This window comes from Phaseolus vulgaris, chromosome 5 (genome assembly GCF_000499845.2).
Source record: "Phaseolus vulgaris cultivar G19833 chromosome 5, P. vulgaris v2.0, whole genome shotgun sequence".
Classification (NCBI taxonomy): domain Eukaryota; kingdom Viridiplantae; phylum Streptophyta; class Magnoliopsida; order Fabales; family Fabaceae; genus Phaseolus; species Phaseolus vulgaris.
The window spans coordinates 19,490,700-19,513,600 of NC_023755.2; positions in this window are offsets into that span (position 1 = coordinate 19,490,700).

The following is a 22,901-nucleotide window of genomic DNA, read 5'->3' on the forward strand; positions in this document are numbered from 1 at the left end:
AACTATATTAAATAAAGTATTCATAATGTCTTTGTGCATTCAAATTTACGTAGGGTTGTTTAGAAAAAAATCTTAAGTTGGTAAGAAATTATAATTTTAAGATGTGTTGAAGCAAAGACAGTACACAACATGGTTTACCTTAGTGCAGAAAATTGTCATGATTGAAGCTGAAGCAACATCATCTGCTTTATGAATGACAATGGATAATGGGTTGGTTGTGGCATAAATGATTTATGAATATTACAGGTATAATTTAGTCTTTTCTAATAACTTTTTTTTTTATTAGGGTTGTTCTAGAATGGGAGTTGGAATTTAGAAAACTATTGAGATCACTCTTCTTCTATTCTGTCAGTCAAACGTATTGTATTTCAACTTTCCTTCTTGTTAGCTCCTTCTTTCTCTCCACTCATTGTACCTCTCGGTCTTTTAGTAACACAGGTTCAAATGGTATCCGCAGAAGGCACTCCGACGCTCAAATCAGTAAAAGTATTCGACGCTCGATTGTCAGAACACGATAGATGATGACGTATCTAGATCTTGAAATAAGTGTTATTTATATTACATTTGGTGAATTTTTCTTATTAGAATAGATCAAAGAGTTGAACCACTTTTAGATATGCTTTACCTATTTTTTAATCACAAATTAATTTTATTTACTTTGTTTATACATAATTGAATGTAAAATATCAATGAGCGAATTGAGAGATGACAATCATATCGGTCAATCCATAGTTGGAATCGATACATATGATCAATCATATGACCTCAAAGGCTACATGGCCATTCCCTTTGCTTAAGGGAAAAGTGATTGAAAAGTTAGGTCCCACCATTTAAATGAAGCTGATTCCATTTAATGAAGAAAATCCATTTAGCAAAATATCTCATAGAGGAGAGAGAAAGAATGACATTTAGAAGCAAATATTTTGTCGTTAGGTCTCTTCGCAGATTTGCTGTCTTCTGATTTGATTTCAAGGTCATTCCATTGTACTGCAACGGTTGGTAAATGCTCACCTTATTTCATTAGGTAGTTCATCTTTTGTCATTAATAATTATTTATCATTTCGAGTTATTCTCTCTCTATATCGGAATCTGTATATATACCAGTTAATGAAAATAACAATGAAATGTGATTGATTGATTTTATTATTTTTTTATGACCAGATTTTGATTATGTTATGTGTTTTATAAAGATATTTATTTAACAATCGCCTAAGAGCAGCTCCTAAAATTTGCTCGAGATTTTTGTTGTTGGATATATTAGGTTTTGAAACAGGATAACAAAAAGAAAATAAATCTTATGGTTTTCATTTTACTTAATCTTCGTCAGTAAACACATAATGTTAGCACATTTTTTTTTAGAATTGACAATTTGCTTTGCAACTTTGGTAAATTAAATTTTACGTTTGTTCTCACATGATTACTTTTAAAATTTAAGGTTGTGTGATGGTCAATTTCTGTGTCAAATCATAATTAAAATGTTTGGCCTTAATTTGTAGGTATGTATGTTTCGTTGAATAGTAATAGTGAATTCTTTTATAAATCAATTAAACGAGTCTAATATTGAATCAATAGCTTCATTGGTTAGTCACTAACAAATGTACTTTTTCTCTTTTAAAAATATTAATTTGAGTTTACCCCTTTCGATTTATTTTTTTATAAAAAAACACATGCTACAAATTACCAAACTAAATGTATGTTAATAGTTTGGTACAAGCTTCTCTCTGTTATTCTCTCAAGACTTATTTATTTATTTATAACTTTTTGCCAAATTGAGTTCCAAGAGTTATTTATTTATAACTTTGAATTTTATTCAAGATTCTATCCTTAAGGACATCATATATATGGTTGCACAAACTTGATTTATAAAAGAAAAAAAGGGTCATCACAAAGTTTTAGATTCCAAATAAAATGGTACCAGAAAATTCCTTCAAATCACAAGGAATTGGGTGCTGCTGATGAAAGGGAGAAATAAACAGAATTGCTACTGTTTATCTAGCAGAATGTAACTGAGATGCTAAAAAAAAATAAATTCAATTAAAGTATGTGTGTAACTATAAACAACACATTATAATTTGAAGTTTGCATACTCATATGAAACTTTTCCACTTTATTTTCTGGTTTATGAAAAAATAATCGAAGATTTGAAATTTTTTAAAATAATTTATGTTAAAAATACTTAAGGATTATGTAATCTTAAAGTTTTTTTTTATTAAGAAATTTTTTTTTAAAATTTTTTTATACTTTTGAATAATGTAATTCGAAAGTTATTCTTTATCGAAAAAATAGTTATGGATTGTAAATTTTGAAAGTTATTTTTTAACTTTAAGATTTTATAATCTAAAAGTAAATTTTCACTTAGAAGTATTTTTTTTTTATGAAAATGATTTTGAAATTACACAATTTTTTTTTTAATTCTGTAGTCCTGTAATTTTCTGAATTGCATAGTCTAGTTTGAAAGTGATTTTTTATTTATTTTGAATTGTCTAATAAAATTTTATTTTAAATTACATAATTTAAAAAGATATATATAAATATTTTTTTTAATTATACAATCTAGATTAGTTCTTTTCTTAAGTTCATCTATGAGATTATATATATATATATATATATATATATATATATATATATATATATATATATATATATATATAAATAAAAAAGGATGGACAACAATGATAAGGAGGTGGCAGCCGAAAACGACAAAAGAACAACCAAAAGAAGTGACGAAAATAAAATAACAGTTTATCGTTTAACCACCTTTACAAAAATCATATAAAAATTATAAGAGTACACAAATAAATAAATGTTTCATCTCGTGAGAGGCCAATTATATATAAGATCAAATAATAGGTGAATAAAAATTAAAAATATCTCTATATATAAACATATAGACATATAGTTGGAAACCTATATTTATTTGATACCTGAATGTTTTTTTCTTTTTAAATAGTTGAAGTCGCAAGATGATTTATGAAAATTCAAAATCTTACAAAGATATGGTTTTATATTGGTTAGACCTCGGTCATCAGCATCATATCGGTATCAGATAAATGTTGACGAATTTTTTCTATCAACAATAATAACATTTGTGTTCATGATTAAAAAACATACTGCAAACATCAATAAAAAATAATAAGAAAAAAAAAATCTAATTCACATCTAAAATAATATACTAAAAACGAAAAGTTTTAACATAAGTTATTTAACATATATGTTTATATAATTTTAAGAATTGATTTAACTAATAATTTTTTTAATTTTCGTTAAATTTTAATTTATTTTTTTTAATAAAATAATAGAGGTGTTTTTAACCTTCGTTTAATTTCAAAGGTTTATTTAAAATTTTAGGAATTGATTTAGTTAACGAATATTTTTAAATTTTCGTTAAGTTTTAAAAATTATTAAATTTTTTTAATAAAATAATAGAGGTGTTTTTAGGTTAAATTTCAAAGGTTTATTTTAAAATTTCAGCAAAATAATAGAGGTTTCATTAACCATCATTAAATTCCAAAGGTTTATTCTAAAACATCAGCAAAATACGAAGTTTTTTTTAACCTTAGTTAAATTTTAAAGGTTTATTCTAAAACCTCAGCAAAATAACGAAGGTTTTCTGAACCTTCGCTAAATTTCAAATGTTCATTTTTAAAATCTCAGCAAAAGAATAAAGATTTTTTTTAACTTTCGTTAAATTTTTAAGATTTATTATAGAACCTTAATAACTCCAAATTTTTCAAACTTCAATAAATAAATCAATATAATTAAATCTATTTATAAATAAATAATTAAAAACTACACAGTTTTAATATATTTTATAACTAAATTCTCTAAAATTTTGAAAGTTCCTCATGCACTTCTCGCAGGCGATAATGGATGCAGTGATACCATCCACATTCGTAGGGCCGAAAGCTACGTTCACTGGTATGGAAGATCCAAAGGCCTATCTCACCGCGTTTCATACGTATATGATGCTGGTTGGCGATTCTGACGCCGTGAGGTGCAAGTTGTTCATGAGCACGTTGGTAGGGACGGCGATAGACTGGTTCATCAGCCTCCCAGACGACCACGTGACTTCGTTTGCACAACTTTCACAGTTGTTCAGGGAGCAATATATCGCGAACCGCACCCCCCACCCAATTCTTACGACCTCTTTGACGTAAGGCAGTATCAAGGGGAGACGTTGAAGGAGTCCGTGAATCGTTTCAGGGCGCAGGTGGTAAAGGTCGCCACCAAGGATGAAACAATGATGGTTCATGCGTTTCGGAAAGGGATTTGTCCTGGCCCTTTCAGTGAATCCCTCATCAGAAACCGCCCCAAGACCTTTGCTGAGATTAGGCGTCGTGCGGTGGTGCACGTCGCAGCAAAAGGTGAAGTGAATGAAAGCGCGCGTGTGTTGTGCCCACGCGCCCACGTGCGCAGCCCATGAGGGTGCATGAAGCTGCAACGGACAAGAAGAGTTAGGGAAGGAAGCGACCCTAAGAGTCTAGAAAGCCCCAGGCTAAGGGACGTGCGAGGGAGAATAAGCCAGTGAGGCACAGTTTCGTGGTGGAGCTGAAGGATCTCATAGCCGTGCCCAACATAGCAGAAAGGCTGAAGATCCCAGCGAAGACTGACTAGGTGCTGGGACCCCACAAGGATGCATTGATGAGAATCAAATAAAGGAGGCTTTTATTAATGAAGGAAGAGGGCATTCACCCTCACATTTGAAGTTCTTCCTTCTAGTCTTCTCAAAATTAAAAGAAGACATAAAATAAAGAGAGGATCAAGCCTAAAGCCAAAGAAGTCTACAAGCTTTCAAGAATGGGCTTCAATTAAATATCTCTCTTTATAGTTTCTTTTAAATTGTAAATAATATAGAATAGTGTTTAGAAAGATGCTTAGAGGGAAACATTAGACACCTCTTTTGTAAAAACATCTCTAGGCTTTAGTTTAGAAAATTCTAGAAGCTTGGGGAGTGAGCTTAGTAAGGGGGGCGTAAGCTTAGGAGCATTTTGGGTAGCTTAGGGAATAAGCTATGTAAATTACCAACCCTTGCTCCTATAAAAGGAGGGCTTAGGTCTTTCATAATACAGATTTGAATTTTGAATTAGAGAAACTCTACTCAATTTGAGAGAGAATTGGAGAGCTTTGTGCCTTCCTCACTTAGTCTTATCTTGAGAGTTCTTTGGTTACCTCAAGTGGCGGCATAGCACACTCATCTTGGAGTCTCCATCCTCTAAGTGGCGTGATCATCCAACCAATCCTCCATCTTCATGAGCTTACTCTTCTCCTTCCTTCCTTCTCTTTTTATGTTCATGTCTTAGCTTGTTTCCTTTGTTTTTCAGTTCGGTTTTCTAGTGTTCTTGTTGTTTTGCTTCGGTTCCTTTTTCTATTTGCTGTTCCTCATTGTTTCTTCTTCTTTTCTAGCTTAATTGTTCGCTGCATTTCTGTTCTTATGCATTTTGTTCGGTGCTTTTGCCTTTTCATTCAATTTGTTCGGTTCAATTTGACAATACATGGAACTTCCATATGAGTTTGGGTTTTGGTACTAGTCTTGGTGAGTTCTTGATCATAGAACCTTGATCCAATTCTATCATAAAGTGCCTATCTCATATCCAACTCAAGATGAGTCCATAGAATGTCAAAGAATCATCTCTTCTTTGCTATTGGATTCATATCATGTGGTATCTAGAGTTTAGGTGTGTTCTTGTTTAATTTTGAGTTGTGTTGCACTTTAATTCAAGAGCTCTATAATTCTTGTTGTTTACATTTATGTTTTTAGGCTTATTTTGAGTTTTCTTGCTGTTTTCTTAATTGTGCCTATCATATGTTTGAGTATTTTCCTTTTTGAATCCATACAAGTTTTGTCCTAGTCATGTTTTTTCCATAATTGTCATCACTTCTTGTAGTACTTTTATTGAATTTTTTGTTTCTTGCTTTGGTGTCATATAATTTTTTCTGAGTTTGATATTTGATCCTTTGTGCATTTTCTGTTTTAGATTGAGTTCATACTTGTATTTTAGACCTATACAAGTTCCTATACATCATTTTCCATTATGTCTTTGCTAGTTCTTAATTCTGTTTTTCATTCCTGTTAGGATTTCTCTGTTTTCTGAAAACGTGCTTCTTGTTTTTCCTTATTGCAATTGTTTTACTCACTGGAAAATTCTGAAATTATGGATTTGTGTTCTTCAAAGTGTTAGAAAAGAGTAGAAAAAAGAAGTACTCAAAAATTCAAAGTACACAAAAAATGATAAATAAAATACAAAAAGTGTACAATTCTGCCGAAAAAAATACGGTAATCTGGCAGCGATTTTGAAAAATTTATCTCAATTAATTGGCTTACTTTTTTTGAGTAATTCCAGTGCCATTGTTGAGCTAAGATCTTGAAATTTATGTGGTTAAAATTTCATAATCCAGTTCACTTTATATCGTTCCGGTTAAATCAGTGAACATCAAGCACAGTTTGCATAAAAAATATTTTCCAGTAGCTCTGTTTTTGTTTTCTTCATCCACTCTAGTGCTTTTCTTTAAGTATTCTTTTGTGTGCCTACTTTTTCATTGAGTTCCTTATTTTCTTGCTTTTCTTTTATTCATTACTCTTTGAGTTTGTCATACATCTAGTATTCCTTTTGTTATAGCCTTTTATTGCTTATACCTTTTCTTGCTTGTCTTTCATTTTTTCATTGGTTTTGTGGTGAAGTGCTTTGAAGATTGTGTGCTCTTGCTTTGACATATTTCATTTGAGATTACTCAAGGCCTCAAGATCAGCTTGGTGCAGAGAGTATTCTTTCTTTGAGAGTGATTTTCAGTGCCACTTCACTTCGGCAATTGGTTCCACATTATTTTAGCTCACTTTGTTTTCTTAACTTTGTTTGCTGTTTTGTTGTTTGCTGTTTTCTTTTCCAAATGGCTGCATATTCCAGTGATGAGTATTACAACCAGCATTCTCCTAGCAAAGCTTCTGTCCTTGGTGACTTAAAGGAGGCCAAGCGAGCCCTTACATAAAAAGATGAAGCTATTACACAAAAAGATGAAGCTATTAGACGGTTGGAGGAAAGATTGCAAAGTGCAGCAAGCTAGACCTTCTCATTCTCCCCATGGTTCACGGCATTCTCATAGACCTTCATCAAGAGGATCTTCCAATGATCATGGACGTGAAGAAGAACATAGAAGAAGGAGGCCTCAACCCAACTTTCATGGATATAGACCACCTCATGCTCATGAAGATAAACGTGAAGTGGCTACTACCGTGATGCAAAGGCCAAGCTCCCTTTGGTCAAAATTCCTAGTTTCAATGGGGATAGTGATCCTAATGTGTATCTAGATTGGGAGGCTAAATGTGAACAGATTTTTGACCTCCATGAGATCCTAGATGAGCACAAATATAAGTTAGCCACCTTAGAATTTAGTGACTATGCCAAAGAATGGTGGCATAAAATTGTAATGGACATTATATATCGCAAGAAACCTCCTGTGGTTTCTTGGAATGATTTTAAAGAGTGTATGCGCGCGAGGTTTGTTGCTCCTTCTAGGAAGGAACACTTGTTGAAGTTCCAAAGGCTTCCTCAAGGACATAGTGATGGCATTCTCATGGAGCTCTTCTTGGATGTTGTGAAAAATGGTGCGGAAGCTATGGATTGAGATGTGCAAGATCCTCCTAGGAGTTGTGGTGATCTTGAAGGTGCATGATGAGTATGGAAGAAGGGAGGTTCGGCCAGCCCTTGGATAGATGGTGAAGATGAAGATTAGGTCCTAGAAACTAGGCAAAAGCAATGTATGGCACAATGTGGGCAGCATAACATTACTCTCATTAATCTTGAAAATACAAGTGATGGGCTTCTCCTTTTATAGGCTAAGGAGGCCGTAAATCCTAAGCTAAGAGAAGATGAAATGCTACCTAAATGAAATGGAAATTACTCCACATGGAGCACATGGGCACATGGCCGGCCATGTGAGGCAATGTTCTAGAATATGCACAAAATCTAGGGTAGATCACATGTAAGACAAGTTTATGCTTTCTAACACTACACTAACTACTAAGCCACCCCTAATGGGCCTCCATGTAGCATGCATAAGTTCTTCTCCCTCCAATCCGTTGCTTGACCCATTTGTGCGTGAAGGTGCTTGGTCATGGACCTAGTGATAGGTCCTAGACGGTCTAGGCTTCCTCCTAGACGCTCCTTTTGTAGCCGCCCCTCATCTTATGCTAGACGCTCTCCTCTTGAGTCTAGGCGCTCCCCACATGGGTCTAGACGGTCTAGACTTGGAACTTGGCTTTCATAGTGTGGTGAGCTTGGCCCTCCTCCATCATCCCCTCCCCCTTGGAAAGGATTTGTCCTCAAATCCAGCTCGTCCTCGTCGTCATTGGTACCTACAAATGGAGAAAGATCAATTACATTAAAAGTGTCATGTACTCCATATTCAAGAGGTAGGTCCAATTTGTATGCATTGTTATTGACTCGCTTGAGGACTTGAAAGGGTCCATCACCTCGGGGACTTAGTTTGGACTTCCTTTGAGTTGGAAATCGATCTTTGCGAAGGTGAAGCCAAACTAAGTCTCCTTCCTAAAAAATTATTTCTTTCTTCCCTTTATTGTTGTATTTGGTGTACTTCTCATTTTGTTGTTGTATTTGGATTTTAATCTTCTCATGCATTTTCTTTATAAAATCGGCTTTAATTACTCCTTCCTTATGCACAAATTCTTGTGGATTAGGGAGAGGTAACAAATCCATAGGTGTGAGAGGATTAAATCCATATACTACTTCAAAAGGAGAAGCATTAGTAGTCTTGTGGACTACTCGGTTGTAAGCAAACTCAATGTGGGAAAGATACTCATCCCAAGATTTATGGTTTCCCTTCATGATAGCCCTAAGCATAGTCCCAAGAGATCGGTTGACTACTTCAGTTTGGCCATCCGTTTGAGGATGACAAGAAGTTGAAAATTGTAGTCTTGTTCCAAGTTTGCCCCAAAGAGTTTTCCAAAAGTGGCTTATGAACTTGGGATCTCTATCGGATACTATACTTCTAGGGAGACCATGAAGTCTCACCACTTCTCTAAAGAAGAGTCTAGAAATATTTTGAGCATCATCTACCTTGTGGCAAGGAATAAAATGGGACATCTTGCTAAAACGGTCCACTACCACAAAGATAGAGTCATGACCTCTTGCAGTCTTAGGGAGTCCTAAAATGAAATCCATGCTAATGTCTTCCCAAGGAGCATTTGCAATCGGCAAAGGGGTGTAGAGTCCATGAGGCATTATTCTAGATTTTGCTTTTAAACATGATATGCATCTAGAACAATGTCTTTGGACATCTTTTCTCATGTGTGGCCAACAAAATTTTGCTTTCAAAAGGTCTAGAGTCTTATCAACTCCAAAATGGCCCATGAGTCCCCCCTCATGTGATTCCTTGACAAGGAGTTTCCTATGTGTGCCTTGGGGAATGCAAAGTTTTCCTTCTTTAAAAAGATATCCCTCGGCCACATAGTACCCTCCTTGCGCTCTATGTTGACATTGGGCATAGATGGATGAAAGTTCTTGATCCTCTTGGTAAAGCTCTCTTATGTGATCAAATCCAAGAATTTGGGCACCCAATTTTGAAAAGAGTGTATGCCGTCTTGAAAGAGCATCAACCACTATATTGGCGCTTCCTTTCTTGTATTTGATTACATAAGGAAATTGTTCAAGAAACTCCATCCATTTAGCATGTCTCTTGTTGAGCTTGTGTTGGCCCTTTAAATATTTTAAAGACTCGTGATCACTATGGATGACAAATTCTTTGGACACAAGGTAGTGTTCCCAAGTCTTCAGGGCTCGCACAAGAGCATAGAGCTCTTTGTCATAGGTGGGATAGTTGAGGGTGGCACCATGGAGTTTTTCACTAAAATATGCAATGGGGTGTCCACCTTGCAACAATATCGCACCTATGCCTACTCCTGATGCATCACATTCTATCTTAAACGTTTTGGAAAAATTTGGAAGAGCTAGAATTGGTGCATTGGTGAGTTGAGCCTTTAGCCTTTGGAAGGCTTGCTCATGCTTATCATTCCAACATAATGCAACATCTTTTTTTACAAGTTCATTCAAAGGAGAAGCTAGACTTGAAAAATTAGGCACAAACCTTCTATAGAAGCTAGCTAACCCATGAAAACTCCTTACATCACTTACATTTTGTGGAGTGGGCCACTCTCGGATGGCTTTGATTTTCTCAGGGTCAACATGCACCCCTATTTTGTTGACTATTCTGTCCAGCAAGTAGTCGTTTAGGAACCCGCTCTTGACCAGATCGTCGAGCTGGTATCCTAAAGCCAAGCACGAATCCACGGTGTGGCCAAAGCCCTAGTGGAACTCACACCAGGCGTCTGGCTTTAGTCCCAGCACCTTGTCGCCCACCTTCTCGGGCGCCTTCAGCCTAGCTGATATATTGGGAATGGCGATCAGGTCCGCCAATCCCATGATAAACTTGTGCTTTGGCGGGCGATTGTACTCCCGGCGTGCTGGTTGAGGGCGCCCTGGGCCCCTGCCCTTGTTCTTCCATGGATCATAAGGATGGTGAGTCCTCTGATCCCTCCTGGCCGCCGCTGTCTCCAGCACCCTCTGTGGCTGGATCCTGGTCTGGGCACGTGGCCTAGCGGGAGCCACGCTTCCCCTCTTCTCGGCGACCTCACTCTCATCGGCGATGTGGGCCACCGCAAGTCGCCTGACCTCAGCAAATGTGGCAGGGTGAGCCCTGATCAATGCCTCGCAGAATGGTCCCGGCAGCACGCCCTTCTTAAATGCGTAGACCAGCATCTCTTCATCTTTGGCCGGCGATCGGACCATCTGCGCCCCGAAACGATTCAGGTAGTCCCTGAGGGACTCTCCCTGATACTGCCTTATGTCGAACAAATCATAAGACACCCTGGGCGGTGCCTTGTTCACGATGTACTGCTCGACGAAGATCTTTGAAAACTGTTGGAAGTTGGTTATGTGACCTGTAGGCAGGCTCACAAACCATTCCAACGCCGTTCCCTGGAGTGTGCTCACAAACATCTTGCAGTACACGGTTTAGAGGAACGCCGGTTTAGAGGAAGAAGAGGCAAGGAATCGCCCTGAGGAAGCGAGGGAGCTGGGAATCGCCAGGGCGGTGATCGCCAGAGAAACCAGGCCAAAACCCGTCGAGCAGTGGCTTGAAAGAGAGATCGGAGGAAAGATCTTCAAGCTGGGAAGATCTCTGGAGGTTGAGCTCCAGGACCAGATTGCCAAGGTGATAGAGCGGCATCTGGATGCGTTTGCATGGTCTGCTTCGGACATGCCCGGGATCGATCCCGACTTCTTGTGCCATCATTTGGCGATGGACAATCAGGTCAGACCGGTACGCCAGAGGAGAAGGAAGTTCAACGAGGAGAGGAGGCAGGCGATTAGAGACGGAACCCAGAAGCTCCTCGCTGCAGGCCATATCAGGGAAGTCCAGTACCCTGAGTGGCTGGCTAATGTCGTGCTGGTGAAGAAGAGCAACGGGAAATGGCGCATGTGCGTCGATTTCACTGATCTGAACAAGGCTTGCCCAAAGGACTCGTATCCTTTACCAAGCATAGACGCCCTGGTGGACAGTGCTGCAGGGTGTAAGTTGTTGAGTTTCCTGGACGCCTTCTCGGGGTATAACCAGATCAAGATGCATCCCATGGATGAAGAGAAGACTGCCTTCATGACCGAAAGATCGTGCTACTGCTACAAGGTGATGCCATTTGGGCTGAAGAACGCGGGGGCCACGTACCAGAGGTTGATGGATCGGGTACTTGCACCAATGTTGGGAAGAAATGTGCAAGCGTACGTCGATGACATGGTCATGACCTCGCCAGAAAAGAGCAAGCACGTTGCAGACTTGGAGGAATTGTTCACCACGATCGCCAAGTTCAGGTTAAAGCTGAATCCCGAGAAGTGCATCTTTGGCGTGGAGGCAGGAAAGTTCCTGGGATTTCTCTTAACTGAAAGAGGAATAGAGGCCAACCCGGATAAGTGTGCCGCCATCTTGGCGATGAGGAGCCCGGCCACTGTAAAGGAAGTACAACAGCTTACAGGTTGGATGGCCGCCCTGTCTCGGTTCGTGTCGGCTAGCGGAGAGAAGGGCCATCCATATTTCCAGTGTTTAAGGCGGAATAACAAGTTTGCCTGGACGAAGGAGTGTGAAGAAGCCTTCGTCAGGCTTAAGGAGTATTTGGCGAGCCCGCCGGTTTTGTGCAAACCGCTGGTGGGAACCCCTCTCAGGTTGTATTTTGCTGTAACTGAGAGAGCGGTGCTCGCCCAGGACCAAGATCAGGCTCAAAAACCTATTTATTTTGTTAGTAAGGTGCTGCAGGGTCCCGAAACGAGATATCAGGCCCTGGAGAAGGCTGCACTGGCTGTGGTATTTTCGGCGAGGAGGTTGCGCCACTATTTCCACAGTTTTACAATACTGGTGATGACCGACCTGCCCATCCAGAAGGTCTTGAAGAAGCCCGATGTTGCGGGATGGTGAAGTGGGCAGTGGAGCTGTTGGAGTTTGATATTAAGTATGAGCCCCGAGGCCCGATCAAGGGGCAGATCTTCGCAGACTTTGTGGTCGAGCTCTCGTCTGAAGCAGCACGAGTTGAAGGGGATGACTTCCGTTGGGTGCTTTCAGTGGACGGATCGTCGAACCAGCAAGGTAGCGGTGCTGGGGTCATCTTGGAGGGACCCAACGGCGTGCTAATCGAACAATCTTTGAGGTTTGCCTTCAAGGCCAGCAACAATCAAGCAGAATATGAGGCGCTGATCGCCGGTATCTTGCTGGCCAAGGAGATGGGAGCTAGGGTGCTGATGGCTAAGTGTGACTCGCTGTTAGTCACGGGACAAGTAACGGGCGAGTTCCAGGCTAAAGACCCACAAATGGCGGCTTACCTGGAGTATGTGCAGGAATTGAAGAGTTCCTTTGTCTCCTTTGAAGTAGTGCATGTGCCCAGGGAGCAGAATGCTCGAGCTGACCTGCTAGCCAAGCCCGCCAGTTCGGGCAAGGGGGGTAGGCAGAGGACGGTGATTCAAGAAACTCTGAAGACGCCTAGAGCATTTGTGGCATATCACCTGGTTCTTCAGATAAGCAAGTCGACGGAGAAAGTGGCGAGGAGTCACAGGTCTTTGACTCAAGAGACCTTGAGATCACCAAGAATAAGAAAATGTCGGGGAGAGAGGGTGAACATGACGCAGGTCTGCGCTACACATGAGCCAGACACCTGGGTAACGCAGTACAAGCGATGCCTGGCGGATGGCCTTCTCCCGCTGGATCCGACGGAGGCTAGGAAGGTAAAGAAGAATTCTAGCAAGTTCACAATGATTGATGGCGAGCTGTATAGGTTTGGGTTCACTCACCCACTCCTGGAATGTGTGCATGGCGAGAAATGTACAAGAATTATGGCAGAGCTCCATGAAGGGATATGCGGAAGCCACGTCGGGGGTCGAGCTCTGGCCGCAAGGACTCTCCGTGCAGGTTACTACTGGCCAACAATGAGAGAAGACTGCAAGAAGTATGCGCAGTGCTGCAAACAATGCCAGCAGCACGCCGATTGGCACAAGGCGCCTCCCGAGGAGTTGAAGTCGATTTACAGCCCTTGGCCGTTTCATACATGGGGAATCGACATCCTGGGACCATTCCCGCTGGCGATCAGGCAGATGAAGTACTTGGTGGTGGCGATTGAATACTTCACCAAGTGGATCGAAGCAGAACCAGTGGCCCAGATCACCGCACACAAGATCGAGGGTTTCGTGTGGAAAAACATTGTGTGCCGGTTTGGTGTGCCCAAGCGCCTGGTGTCGGACAATGGGACTCAGTTTGCAAGTCACCTGTTGAAGAAGCTGTGCGAAGGGGTGGGAATTCAACAAGTGTTTGCATCCGTCGAGTACCCTCAGAAGAATGGCCAAGTAGAGTCCGCCAATCGGGTGTTGCTAAGAGGTTTGAAGAGAAGACTAGAGAAAGCCAAAGGAAGTTGGGCTGAGGAGGTACCCCGCATAGTCTGGGCGTACCACACCACCGAGCAGTCAGGATCCCATGAGACCCCGTTCAGCCTGGTCTATGGGTGCGACGCAATGATTCCAGTAGAAATCCAAGAGAGCTCGCCGAGATTCCAGAACTTTGTAGCGGAAGACTCGAATGAGGAAAGAAGGCTGAATCTGGATTTACTGGATGAGGTCAGGGAGGAGGCGAGATTGAAAGCTGAGGCGGTGAAGAGAAGGATTGAACGAAGATATAACTCGAAGGTGATGCCAAGACAGTTCAGAGAGGGCGACCTGGTGATGAGGAAGGCCCACCAGTACGAGATGGAGAATAAGCTGTCGCCTAAGTGGACGGGACCGTTCAGAATAACCGAGGCTCTCGGGAACGGCGCCTACCGCTTAGAGACATTGGAAGGAGGGGCGATTCCTCGCACTTGGAACGCCACGCACCTCAAGTTATATTACAGTTAAGAACTTTGTAAGTAAAAGCAAACACGAAGAGCTTTACAATGTTTTCTGTTAAAACGGTTTGGAGGGGGCACTCTTTTTTCCCTAAGGAGGGTTTTTAATGAGGCCGCCCAATAAAGAAGAGTTTTCAAAGTTTAAAGTGTTTTAGATTGCATGCTTGTTGTTTTCCGAAAGTTTTGAAGAAAGACCTTGTCACTTGTATGTGATTTAAGGCAAGTTGAAGTTATGTTGCATGCTTTCTAAAAAGCTTCTAAGTCCCCATCGTCTTTCGGCGATTGGCGGCATTAGTTAAAGTTAAAGTCCTCATCGTCTTTCGGCGATCGGAGGCACCAGTTAAAAGACCTCAACGCCCTCGCGCGTCCTGAGGCGAGATAAAGACCTCCTCGCCATCGAGCGAGTGCAGGCGAGGAAGAGTAAAAAGTCCTCAGTGCTTCCAGAGGAGAGAAGATGTAGCCTCTGGGGCAATGTAGTGGCACCAGTAAAAAGTCCTCAGTGCTTCCAGAGGAGAGAAGATGTAGCCTCTGGGGCAATGTAGAGGCACCAGCAAAAAGTCCTCAGTGTTTCTGGGGGAGAGAAGATGTAACCCCTGGGGCAATGTAGAGGCACGAGTTAAAGACCTTCTCGCCGATGAACGAGTTCAGGCGAGTTAAAGACCTTCTCGCCGATGAGCGAGTTCAGGCGAGTTAAAGACCTTCTCGCCGATGAGCGAGTTCAGGCAAGATAAAATCCTTCTCGTCTCGAACGAGTTCAGGTATGGTGTAAAGGGTGGAAGAAGTTTGGAGGGTGGCTAAGGTAGGTTCGAAGAGAACGCCTAGCCACCCGGTCTTTGTTCTGAAGCTCAGGGAGGTAGAGAAGGATCCGAAAGGCGCCTCTGCCCCTAGATAAAGGAACAATGGCCAAGTTGTGAAGGCAAGAGGAAGCTGATAATCGCCAAGAGTCTTTGGCGACCAGGAGAAATTCAAGCAATGGTGAGAAAGTCAAGACCCGTTTTGATAAAGCAGATTAGATGAGCGGTGTCTTAAGCCATTAGTTGGGTTGAGGTTCGTTATTTGAAGAGCGATTTCACGCTAAGATTCATTACCTTGAGGTTACGATTTGTTAGAGTGTTATTGTTCGGAAACTGATGGTTCGAGGCGGATAGTGTACAATTGCGCTTACGAAGTTACTAAGTTAATTTCATTGAAGTAAATTATACAAGGAGAGATAAGGCAGACAGAGAAGTTGTAAGAAGAAGCACAAAGACTTTATAATAAAGTATGATCAGTTCAAGATACATGAGCAGAAAAGGGAAAATCTATTACAAGCAAATTGGGTAAGAGAGAGGCAGATGAGTAAGTGGTGAAGGGAAGCAGCGAGCGGCTAGTCTTCAGAAGGAACAACCTTCCCGTCCACCACCTCGTTGTTCAGCGACACCATGGAGAGATCCAAGTCGGGGTACAGGCAGGCGAATTGTTCCCGAGCAGCATCGAATCCAGCAGCGAGAATCTGGGCGGAGCTCAGCTCAAGTTCTTCAATCTGTTTCTTTAGCCCCTCGTTCTGCTGCTTCAGTTCTTTAGCCCCCTCCCGAGCTTGAAGAAGGTCTTCAGTAACCTTCTTGGATTCCGCCTGCGCCTGGGCCAGCTTGGTGGTGATCTTCTCATTTTCCTTGTTGGCCTCGGCGAGTTTTGCCATGGTGTCATCTCTCTCCTTTTCGACTTTCCCCAAGAAGACCTCCCGATCTGCTGACCTTTTCTCGAGGTTTTTTACCTTGGCGGCATCTGCTTTGATCAACGGCTCCAGGTCAGCCACTTTGACGCGATAAGGGACCAGCTTGCTCTCCAGCTCGATCTTCTCTTGAGCTAAGAGCTGCACCTTATGGCGTAGATCGGTGGCCTCCTTGCGTGCCTCCCGAAGCTCAGTGCTCATAGCATCCTCCACTCGGGAGTGATCGATCTCCGCGAGCATGAGATTGCAGGATAACTTCTCCGCCTCGATCCTGATTGTGCGATTTTCCTCTTGGAGCATGGAGATGTCATCCTGGAGCTTCTTGCTGGAACTCTCCACAGCTTTGGATATGATGGAGGGGAAGTCCTCCGCCATCATCTTCAGTTTCGCTGAGAAGGGTTCCTACACCCTTTTTACCTCAAGGAAGAGGTTTGCTCGTGGGGGCACCAGGGGAGCGTGCTGCTGGTTTTCGCCACCACCTTCTTGAGCTGGCTGCTGAGTGGGAGCTTCTTGGCGTGGTGGCGACGACGGGGATTCGGTGATGATGATAGGCGAGTTGTGAGCACCTTCACCCCCGCCTGGTGCAGCATCTGCGGTTGAGGCGTTTGAAGGAGGACCCCCTCCAGCTGATACATAGGGTGTGGAGGCGCTCGGGGGGTTCTCCATAAAGTTGGGCTCGGCAGCCTCAACCACAGGAAGCGCAGATGCCAGAGGAACTGCTTGGACTGGCGAGGTGGGAGCTGGGGCAGGAAGCAGTGTTGGAGGTGGAGCTGGTATGGAAGGTGGTGTTGATGTTGGAAGAGAAGGTGGAGCAGATGGTGAAGAAGGCGCCACCCTCTTCCTCTTGGTGATAAGGCCATCTTCAGTCGCCTCATCGTCTTCTTCGTCATCCTCTTGGACCACCTGAGGGGTTTTCCTCTTTGGCTTCCTGAGGATGAGCTTCTTGCGCTGTTGGGCGGGCTGGGCCTCTAAAGGGGTTGGGCCTTTAGGGGGCGATCTGCCCTGGGCAGCGGCGATCTCCACCACTGAATTTGGCACGGTCTGGGAACCCGACGCCAACCCATGGGCACGGGCGAGCGCCCTCAATTCAGCCAGTTTTCCCTTGCCCAACATACGGTCTGCATGATACAAAGGTACATAGGTTAGCTCAGAGAGAAAGATAAACACATAAGTCAGTATGCAATAAAAGCAGATAAGTGGTGTAGAAAATAAAACCAAAGTCTTGTGCACAACAGACAAGACGCCCAGAAACAGTTAGCAGAAGTAACGTCAAGTGTAATGACTTAGGCACTGAGGTGAGCTCTAACCTATGCGAACTTCGAGTTGATCTTCGAAGAACTCGAAGGAGATAAGCGCAGTGGTGAGGAAGGTGATATTGGCGTCTGCCACGCTCTTCCAGAAGAGGCACAAATCCTTGTCCAAAGCACCCATGCTGTCAGGACTTCTTGGCCTCCTGAAGCTTCCCTTGGCGTCTTTGTTTCCCTTGTTTACCCAGTACAAGGGAAACCCGTCGAGCATCGAGGCATCCTGGTCGTTCTGGCGTACTTGGACAAATTTGCCCTTCCAATCCTTGTAGGATTGCTGGAAGATAGAGAGGATCGACCTCCCAGCAATCCCGTTCAGACTCACCCACAGGCGATCTCCCGGGTGTTTGGCTTCAAAAAGAAAAAGAAAAACGTCCACTGACGCTGGCAGCCCCAGATGTGCGCACATGATCTGGAACGCCCTTACGAATGCCCAGCTATTGGGATGAAGCTGGGCGGGGGCGATATCGAGCTCGGTTAGCAGCTCTCGCTCGAAACGGGTGAAGGGAAGTCGGAGCTTCACCTTCTTGAATAACGTTGTGTAGAGGAAGCAGAACGACTCGCCACCGCTCACTTTGTCGTCAGCACAGATCGGCTCCTCAGGGTGGCAAGGCAGCACGGTCACCTTGTTATCGTGCTCCTTGTGAAAGGAAAGATCCGACTGATCCCCTTTTCTTATTCGGAGTACCGCCGTTTCAGAGTTTATCGAAGACGTTTCTTTCAGCAGTGCCGAGCTGGCCCAGGGGTATAGCTTTTTGAAATCTGGGGAAGGAATGGAGGCTCCTCCGGCGACTGGTGGAGTAGCCTGAGCCAGGTTAGGGCGGGAGGTTGCAGGCCTCTCAGCCTGGGAAGAAGAAGCACCAGGTGCTCGTGGTGGGTTGTGAGCTTGAGATGAAGGGTTTCGTGACGAGGGAGGAGGATTCGCGGTGGTCTTTGTTCGAGCCATCGCGGAAACTGCAAAGGAAAAAGAAAAGGAAAGGTGATCAGGGTTCGCAGAGGCTGACTCGATCATAAAAGAAGGGTGAAAAACGAACGAACGAAGGTTCGTTGTAACGAAGACGAAGCCCTAAGTTACGAGAAAGGAGAAATAGAAGAAACAGCCCACAGCGTATGCACCAGACAGTTAATGGATGATGCGAATCGGTTAAAATGCAGGAAAAATCAGCAGAAGAAGTAAAGGGAGTACCTTTTTATGATCGGAAGAACGATGAAGGAAGTTGAGGATTCAGGAGGTTGAAGAGCGTCGTGAGTTTTTGCAGAAGAAGCTTGAAGCGTTTGAGAAAGCAAAGAAGTGATGGAACAGTAGAAGTGAAATGGGTTTAAGGGTTTTTCGAATGGGTTTTGGAAGCGCAAACGACAATTAAAGGTAACCGTTGATGGAGCCACGTGTCGAGCGATTGGAAGAGTGTTTGGTGGAGCGTCAGGAAAGCAGAAAGTACAAACGTTTGGAATTCTGCGCCAGCGCCACGTAGATCGGTATTGACGTGACTCCTTTAGTCTTTTCGCTGGACAAGTCTTCGCTTAAGACTGGGGGGCTTGTGTACCGCCCTGGTAGTCGGAAGTGATGACGTGGCATCAAGCTACTGTATAGGCGTGTTGATGGGACGCCTGGCTGGCAGAAGGGAAGGAAGTCGGGGCGCTCGTGTAGTCGCCGGTTATTAAGTTGGCGTGCTCCGATCTCCAGCACACCAGAACCGGCGGTCACCGGGTTGAAGATGAAGTCGCCAGATGTAAACCCAGGCGACCAAGTGATTAGAGATCGCCGAAACAAGGACATCGCCGAAGATGAAGGCAGTTAGACACTTCCCAGCTGGCCAGAGGATGAGGTCGGGGAACAACTTACTTGAGCATATACGGTGAAACAGGTGGTGCAGATCATGAAGGCAGCCGGCGAGACCACAGGGAAGGTGTGTACGAAGGCACCCGAACTCGCCATCCATAAGAGATCACGCTCCAAGGCAACTATGCACTGAGTAGTGATCCTGCTGGCAACTCGAACGTGGAGGAATCGCTTTGTAGCACTCTCTGCCCTGTCTACGCGACTGCGTCTTCTGCAGAATCACCCTCAGAACCTTCTCTTGGATCTCCAAATGTGACCTGCAAAACACACAGACGGCGCCTCTGGCGGCCGTTTGCACTTCGACGATCAAGTTAGTCCACAGAACCACCAAATGAGAAAACTAGTAGTGTGTGTGAAAAACTCTTGCTCTCTGTTTTTCGTATCCCCCTTCTCTCCCTGATTCCTTCTTTTATCTCTCTGTCTCTGTTTCTGGGCATAACAGAATTCTGTTATGCTTTTCTGGCATGTGTCAGAACCCTGTTATGCTTTTCAGAGACAGTGTACCTACAGAATCAGAGAGTGTGGGTGTCTGTGCGTGTCTGCGCTTGGCTGCGCCTGTTTGTACCCTTAATGGTACGGAGTGCACTTTTGTCTGGACCGCACCCCTCTCAGATGGTGACACGTGGAGGCCTGCAACTCACATCTAACCACACACGTCATTTACTGGAAGGGCTCTAGCGCTTCTCTTTGTGTGCCTAAGTTACGCCCTTGCGGAGTAACTTAGGATATTTCTCCCATCTGGGTAAATCGCATACTCTTTGGAGAACGTCGGGTGTGGCTGGTCTAGGCACACTCACCAAACGTTGCTCTCTGCGTAGGCGACTCACCCTCACGATGCCACGCACGTAATGGGTTGAGGGAATCACCAATCACTGACTGGTTTACTAGTTCCCTCAGGCCACTCTCGTGCATGATTCCCTGAGGTGTGCTCATGCGAGATCCATGCGTAACGCTCTCGCTGGGAACCTCAGTCCCAGTTTAACTGCGTGTAACACGAGACCCCGATGACAATACACCCGATGACTGATCAGTGTTTATTTGCTTCTCGCGTTCTGCCCTCAGGCGTTAGCCTGAGAACTGGTCTGTTGGTGGCCACTTGGTTACTGACCACCGATCACCATTCTGGATGATCTGTCCCCCGACCTCTCTGCCGCCTGATCTGTCGGTGGTCACTTGGTTACTGACCACCGATCACCGCTCTTGGCGATCGTCCCCCTGACCTCTCTGCCACCTGGTCCACGTGTCACCCTGCGAGTGGTCCACGTGGTTCTCTGCTGCTGACGTCATCGACTACCGATGACCGATCGGATCACAAGCCCCCAGTCTCGAGTCGAGAACTCGTTCTCAGCGAAGAGACTAAGTGGTCGTGCCCTCAGTCCACGTGGCAAGTGGGACCTCATCACGTGCCACCTCACGTGCTGTTTTTTAACGTTTGAACTTCCTTCCTTAATCTTGCGACACGTGGCCTCATCGACGGCCAGCGTGGTGTGTCGCTAGCGCTTCCCTTATTCAAATTGGCGCGCTCTTTCACTATTCCTTCATCTTCTTCAATCGACTCTCAGACCTTCTGCGAGCTCTTTCTCTGCGCACCCAACTTTCTTCAAGTTTTCTACCTCCAAACCTCTCGCGATCATTCAAAGGTATGGTTTTTCTTCTTCCTGGGCTTATTTGGGTCATCTTTACCGATTGCATTTGTCTTTCTCGTTGTCATGCATTCATCTTCTCTATTTTCCCTCTCTCGACCCGCGCTAGGGTTTCTTCGCGTTCTCGCTCTGACTTCTGCTTCTTCTTCTTCCTCTTTTCACCTGGGCATCCCTCTCTCCTTCGCCCTCTCTGTTTTCACTGAAACATTCATCATTCCCTCTTCTTCCATTCATTCTGACTTTCGTTTTTCCTCCATTTGCAGCTATCTCGCGATGGCTTGCTTGAAACAAACTGCGCGTATAGTTGCCTCATCCTCTGGTGCACAGCCTTCCGCGAGTGCGCCAGCTCCACCACCGCCTGTTGCTACCTCCTTCCATGACAACGCCAGGGTCTACGAATGGGCCTCCCTGGCGTTGCTCGCTGAAACCTCCACTCTACTGCCCCAGGGCCACCTCACGTCCTTGCTGAGCCACAATCCTGATGAGCCTTCCTGCGCCATCGACAGGGAGAATGACTTCAATATCCAAATCCGCATTCCTCCTCGAGGAATGCCCATCTGCGCGGATGACAGGGCCACCAATGGGGTGCCCTTCGTCTTCATCTACTCCGCTATCTTCAAGAGGTTGAAGCTGCGCCTCCCTTTCACCTTCTTCGAAAAGGAGCTGATGATGGAGTTAAACGTCGCGCCTTGCCAACTCCATCCAAATGCCTGGGCCTTCATCCGGGCATTTCAGATCCTCTGCAGTTATTTCGGGCACAACGCCTCCGTGGACGTGTTCCTCTATTTCTTCGAAGCGAAGAACCCTGGGGACAGGTCCTGGGTTAGCCTGAACGGGGTTGCTGGGCGGGTGCTCCTGAGCCTGTACCAGCAATCCTTCAAAGACTGGAAGGGCAGATTCTACATGATATCTGCTACCCCTCAAAGTCCAAATCTGCTTGAGGGGTACCCCCTCTACTGGGTTCCTGGAGTTGAATTCAAGAAATCCAGGGACCTCGAAGCTATGGCCCCCTACGAGCGCGAGCTATGTGGGCTGCTCCTGGGGGCCAAGTACAACTCCGCTCGCCTCATCAAGGATGAATTTGATGTGGTGGCTCTGAAAAAATATATAGGTAGCTCTTCTTGCACCTCTTAGGATACTTGTCTCTTCTCATGCATGTTTTTATGTGTTTTTTGACTTACTTGCATAACTTGGCCAACTAACCCTTCCTTTTCTCGTCTATGCAGACTCAATGTCGGGGAAAGACAGGAGGCTGGCCTTGCTAGAGCTTGCCAAGCGTCGGGGAACCAAGGGCACTGGGTCCTCCTCTTCTACAACTGAGCCCATCGCAGCCCCTCCACTCTCGGTCGCGCCAGCTGAAGGCCCCGAGCAAGGAAAGAAAAGGAAGAGGCTGGTGAAGGCTTCCACTTCACTTGCTGCTGCTGCTACCGCTGCCTCAACTGAAGAGGAGAGCTCTGGCTCTCCTCTTATACACCGTCAGAGGAAGAAGCCAGCAGTTGAGGGGGCTTCGTCTCTCCAGCCTGGAGAGATCGAGGTGGTGGAAGTAGAGGAAGGGTCTCCCTCACCTCCCTGTGCTCAACCTGCCTCAGAGCCCACCTGCCTCCCTTCTCCATGCCAGCAGTTGCCCCCAACTTCTCAACTGCCATCTTCCCCCCCAGCAGGCCAATCACCTGGTCCATCTGCTCATCCTGCTGGGGGTGCTTCTGCCCAAACTAGGGGTGCACCACCACCACTGCTGCCAATCTCTACCGCCACTGCTGAATGTGGTGGGTCCAGCTCGCGCCCAAGCGCTTCTGGGGCCAGCCACGAGAACTTCAGCAGGGTCATTACCCTGGTTCGACAGCTCATAAGCAACCGGGAGCTCGTCGAATGGAATGGTGATGAGGTGGACATGCACCTGGCCAAGCAGGTAGTGCTCTCTCTGGAATTTTCCACCCAGCATCGCAAGCAACTAGCCCTGAAGAAGAGGGTGAAGGATCTT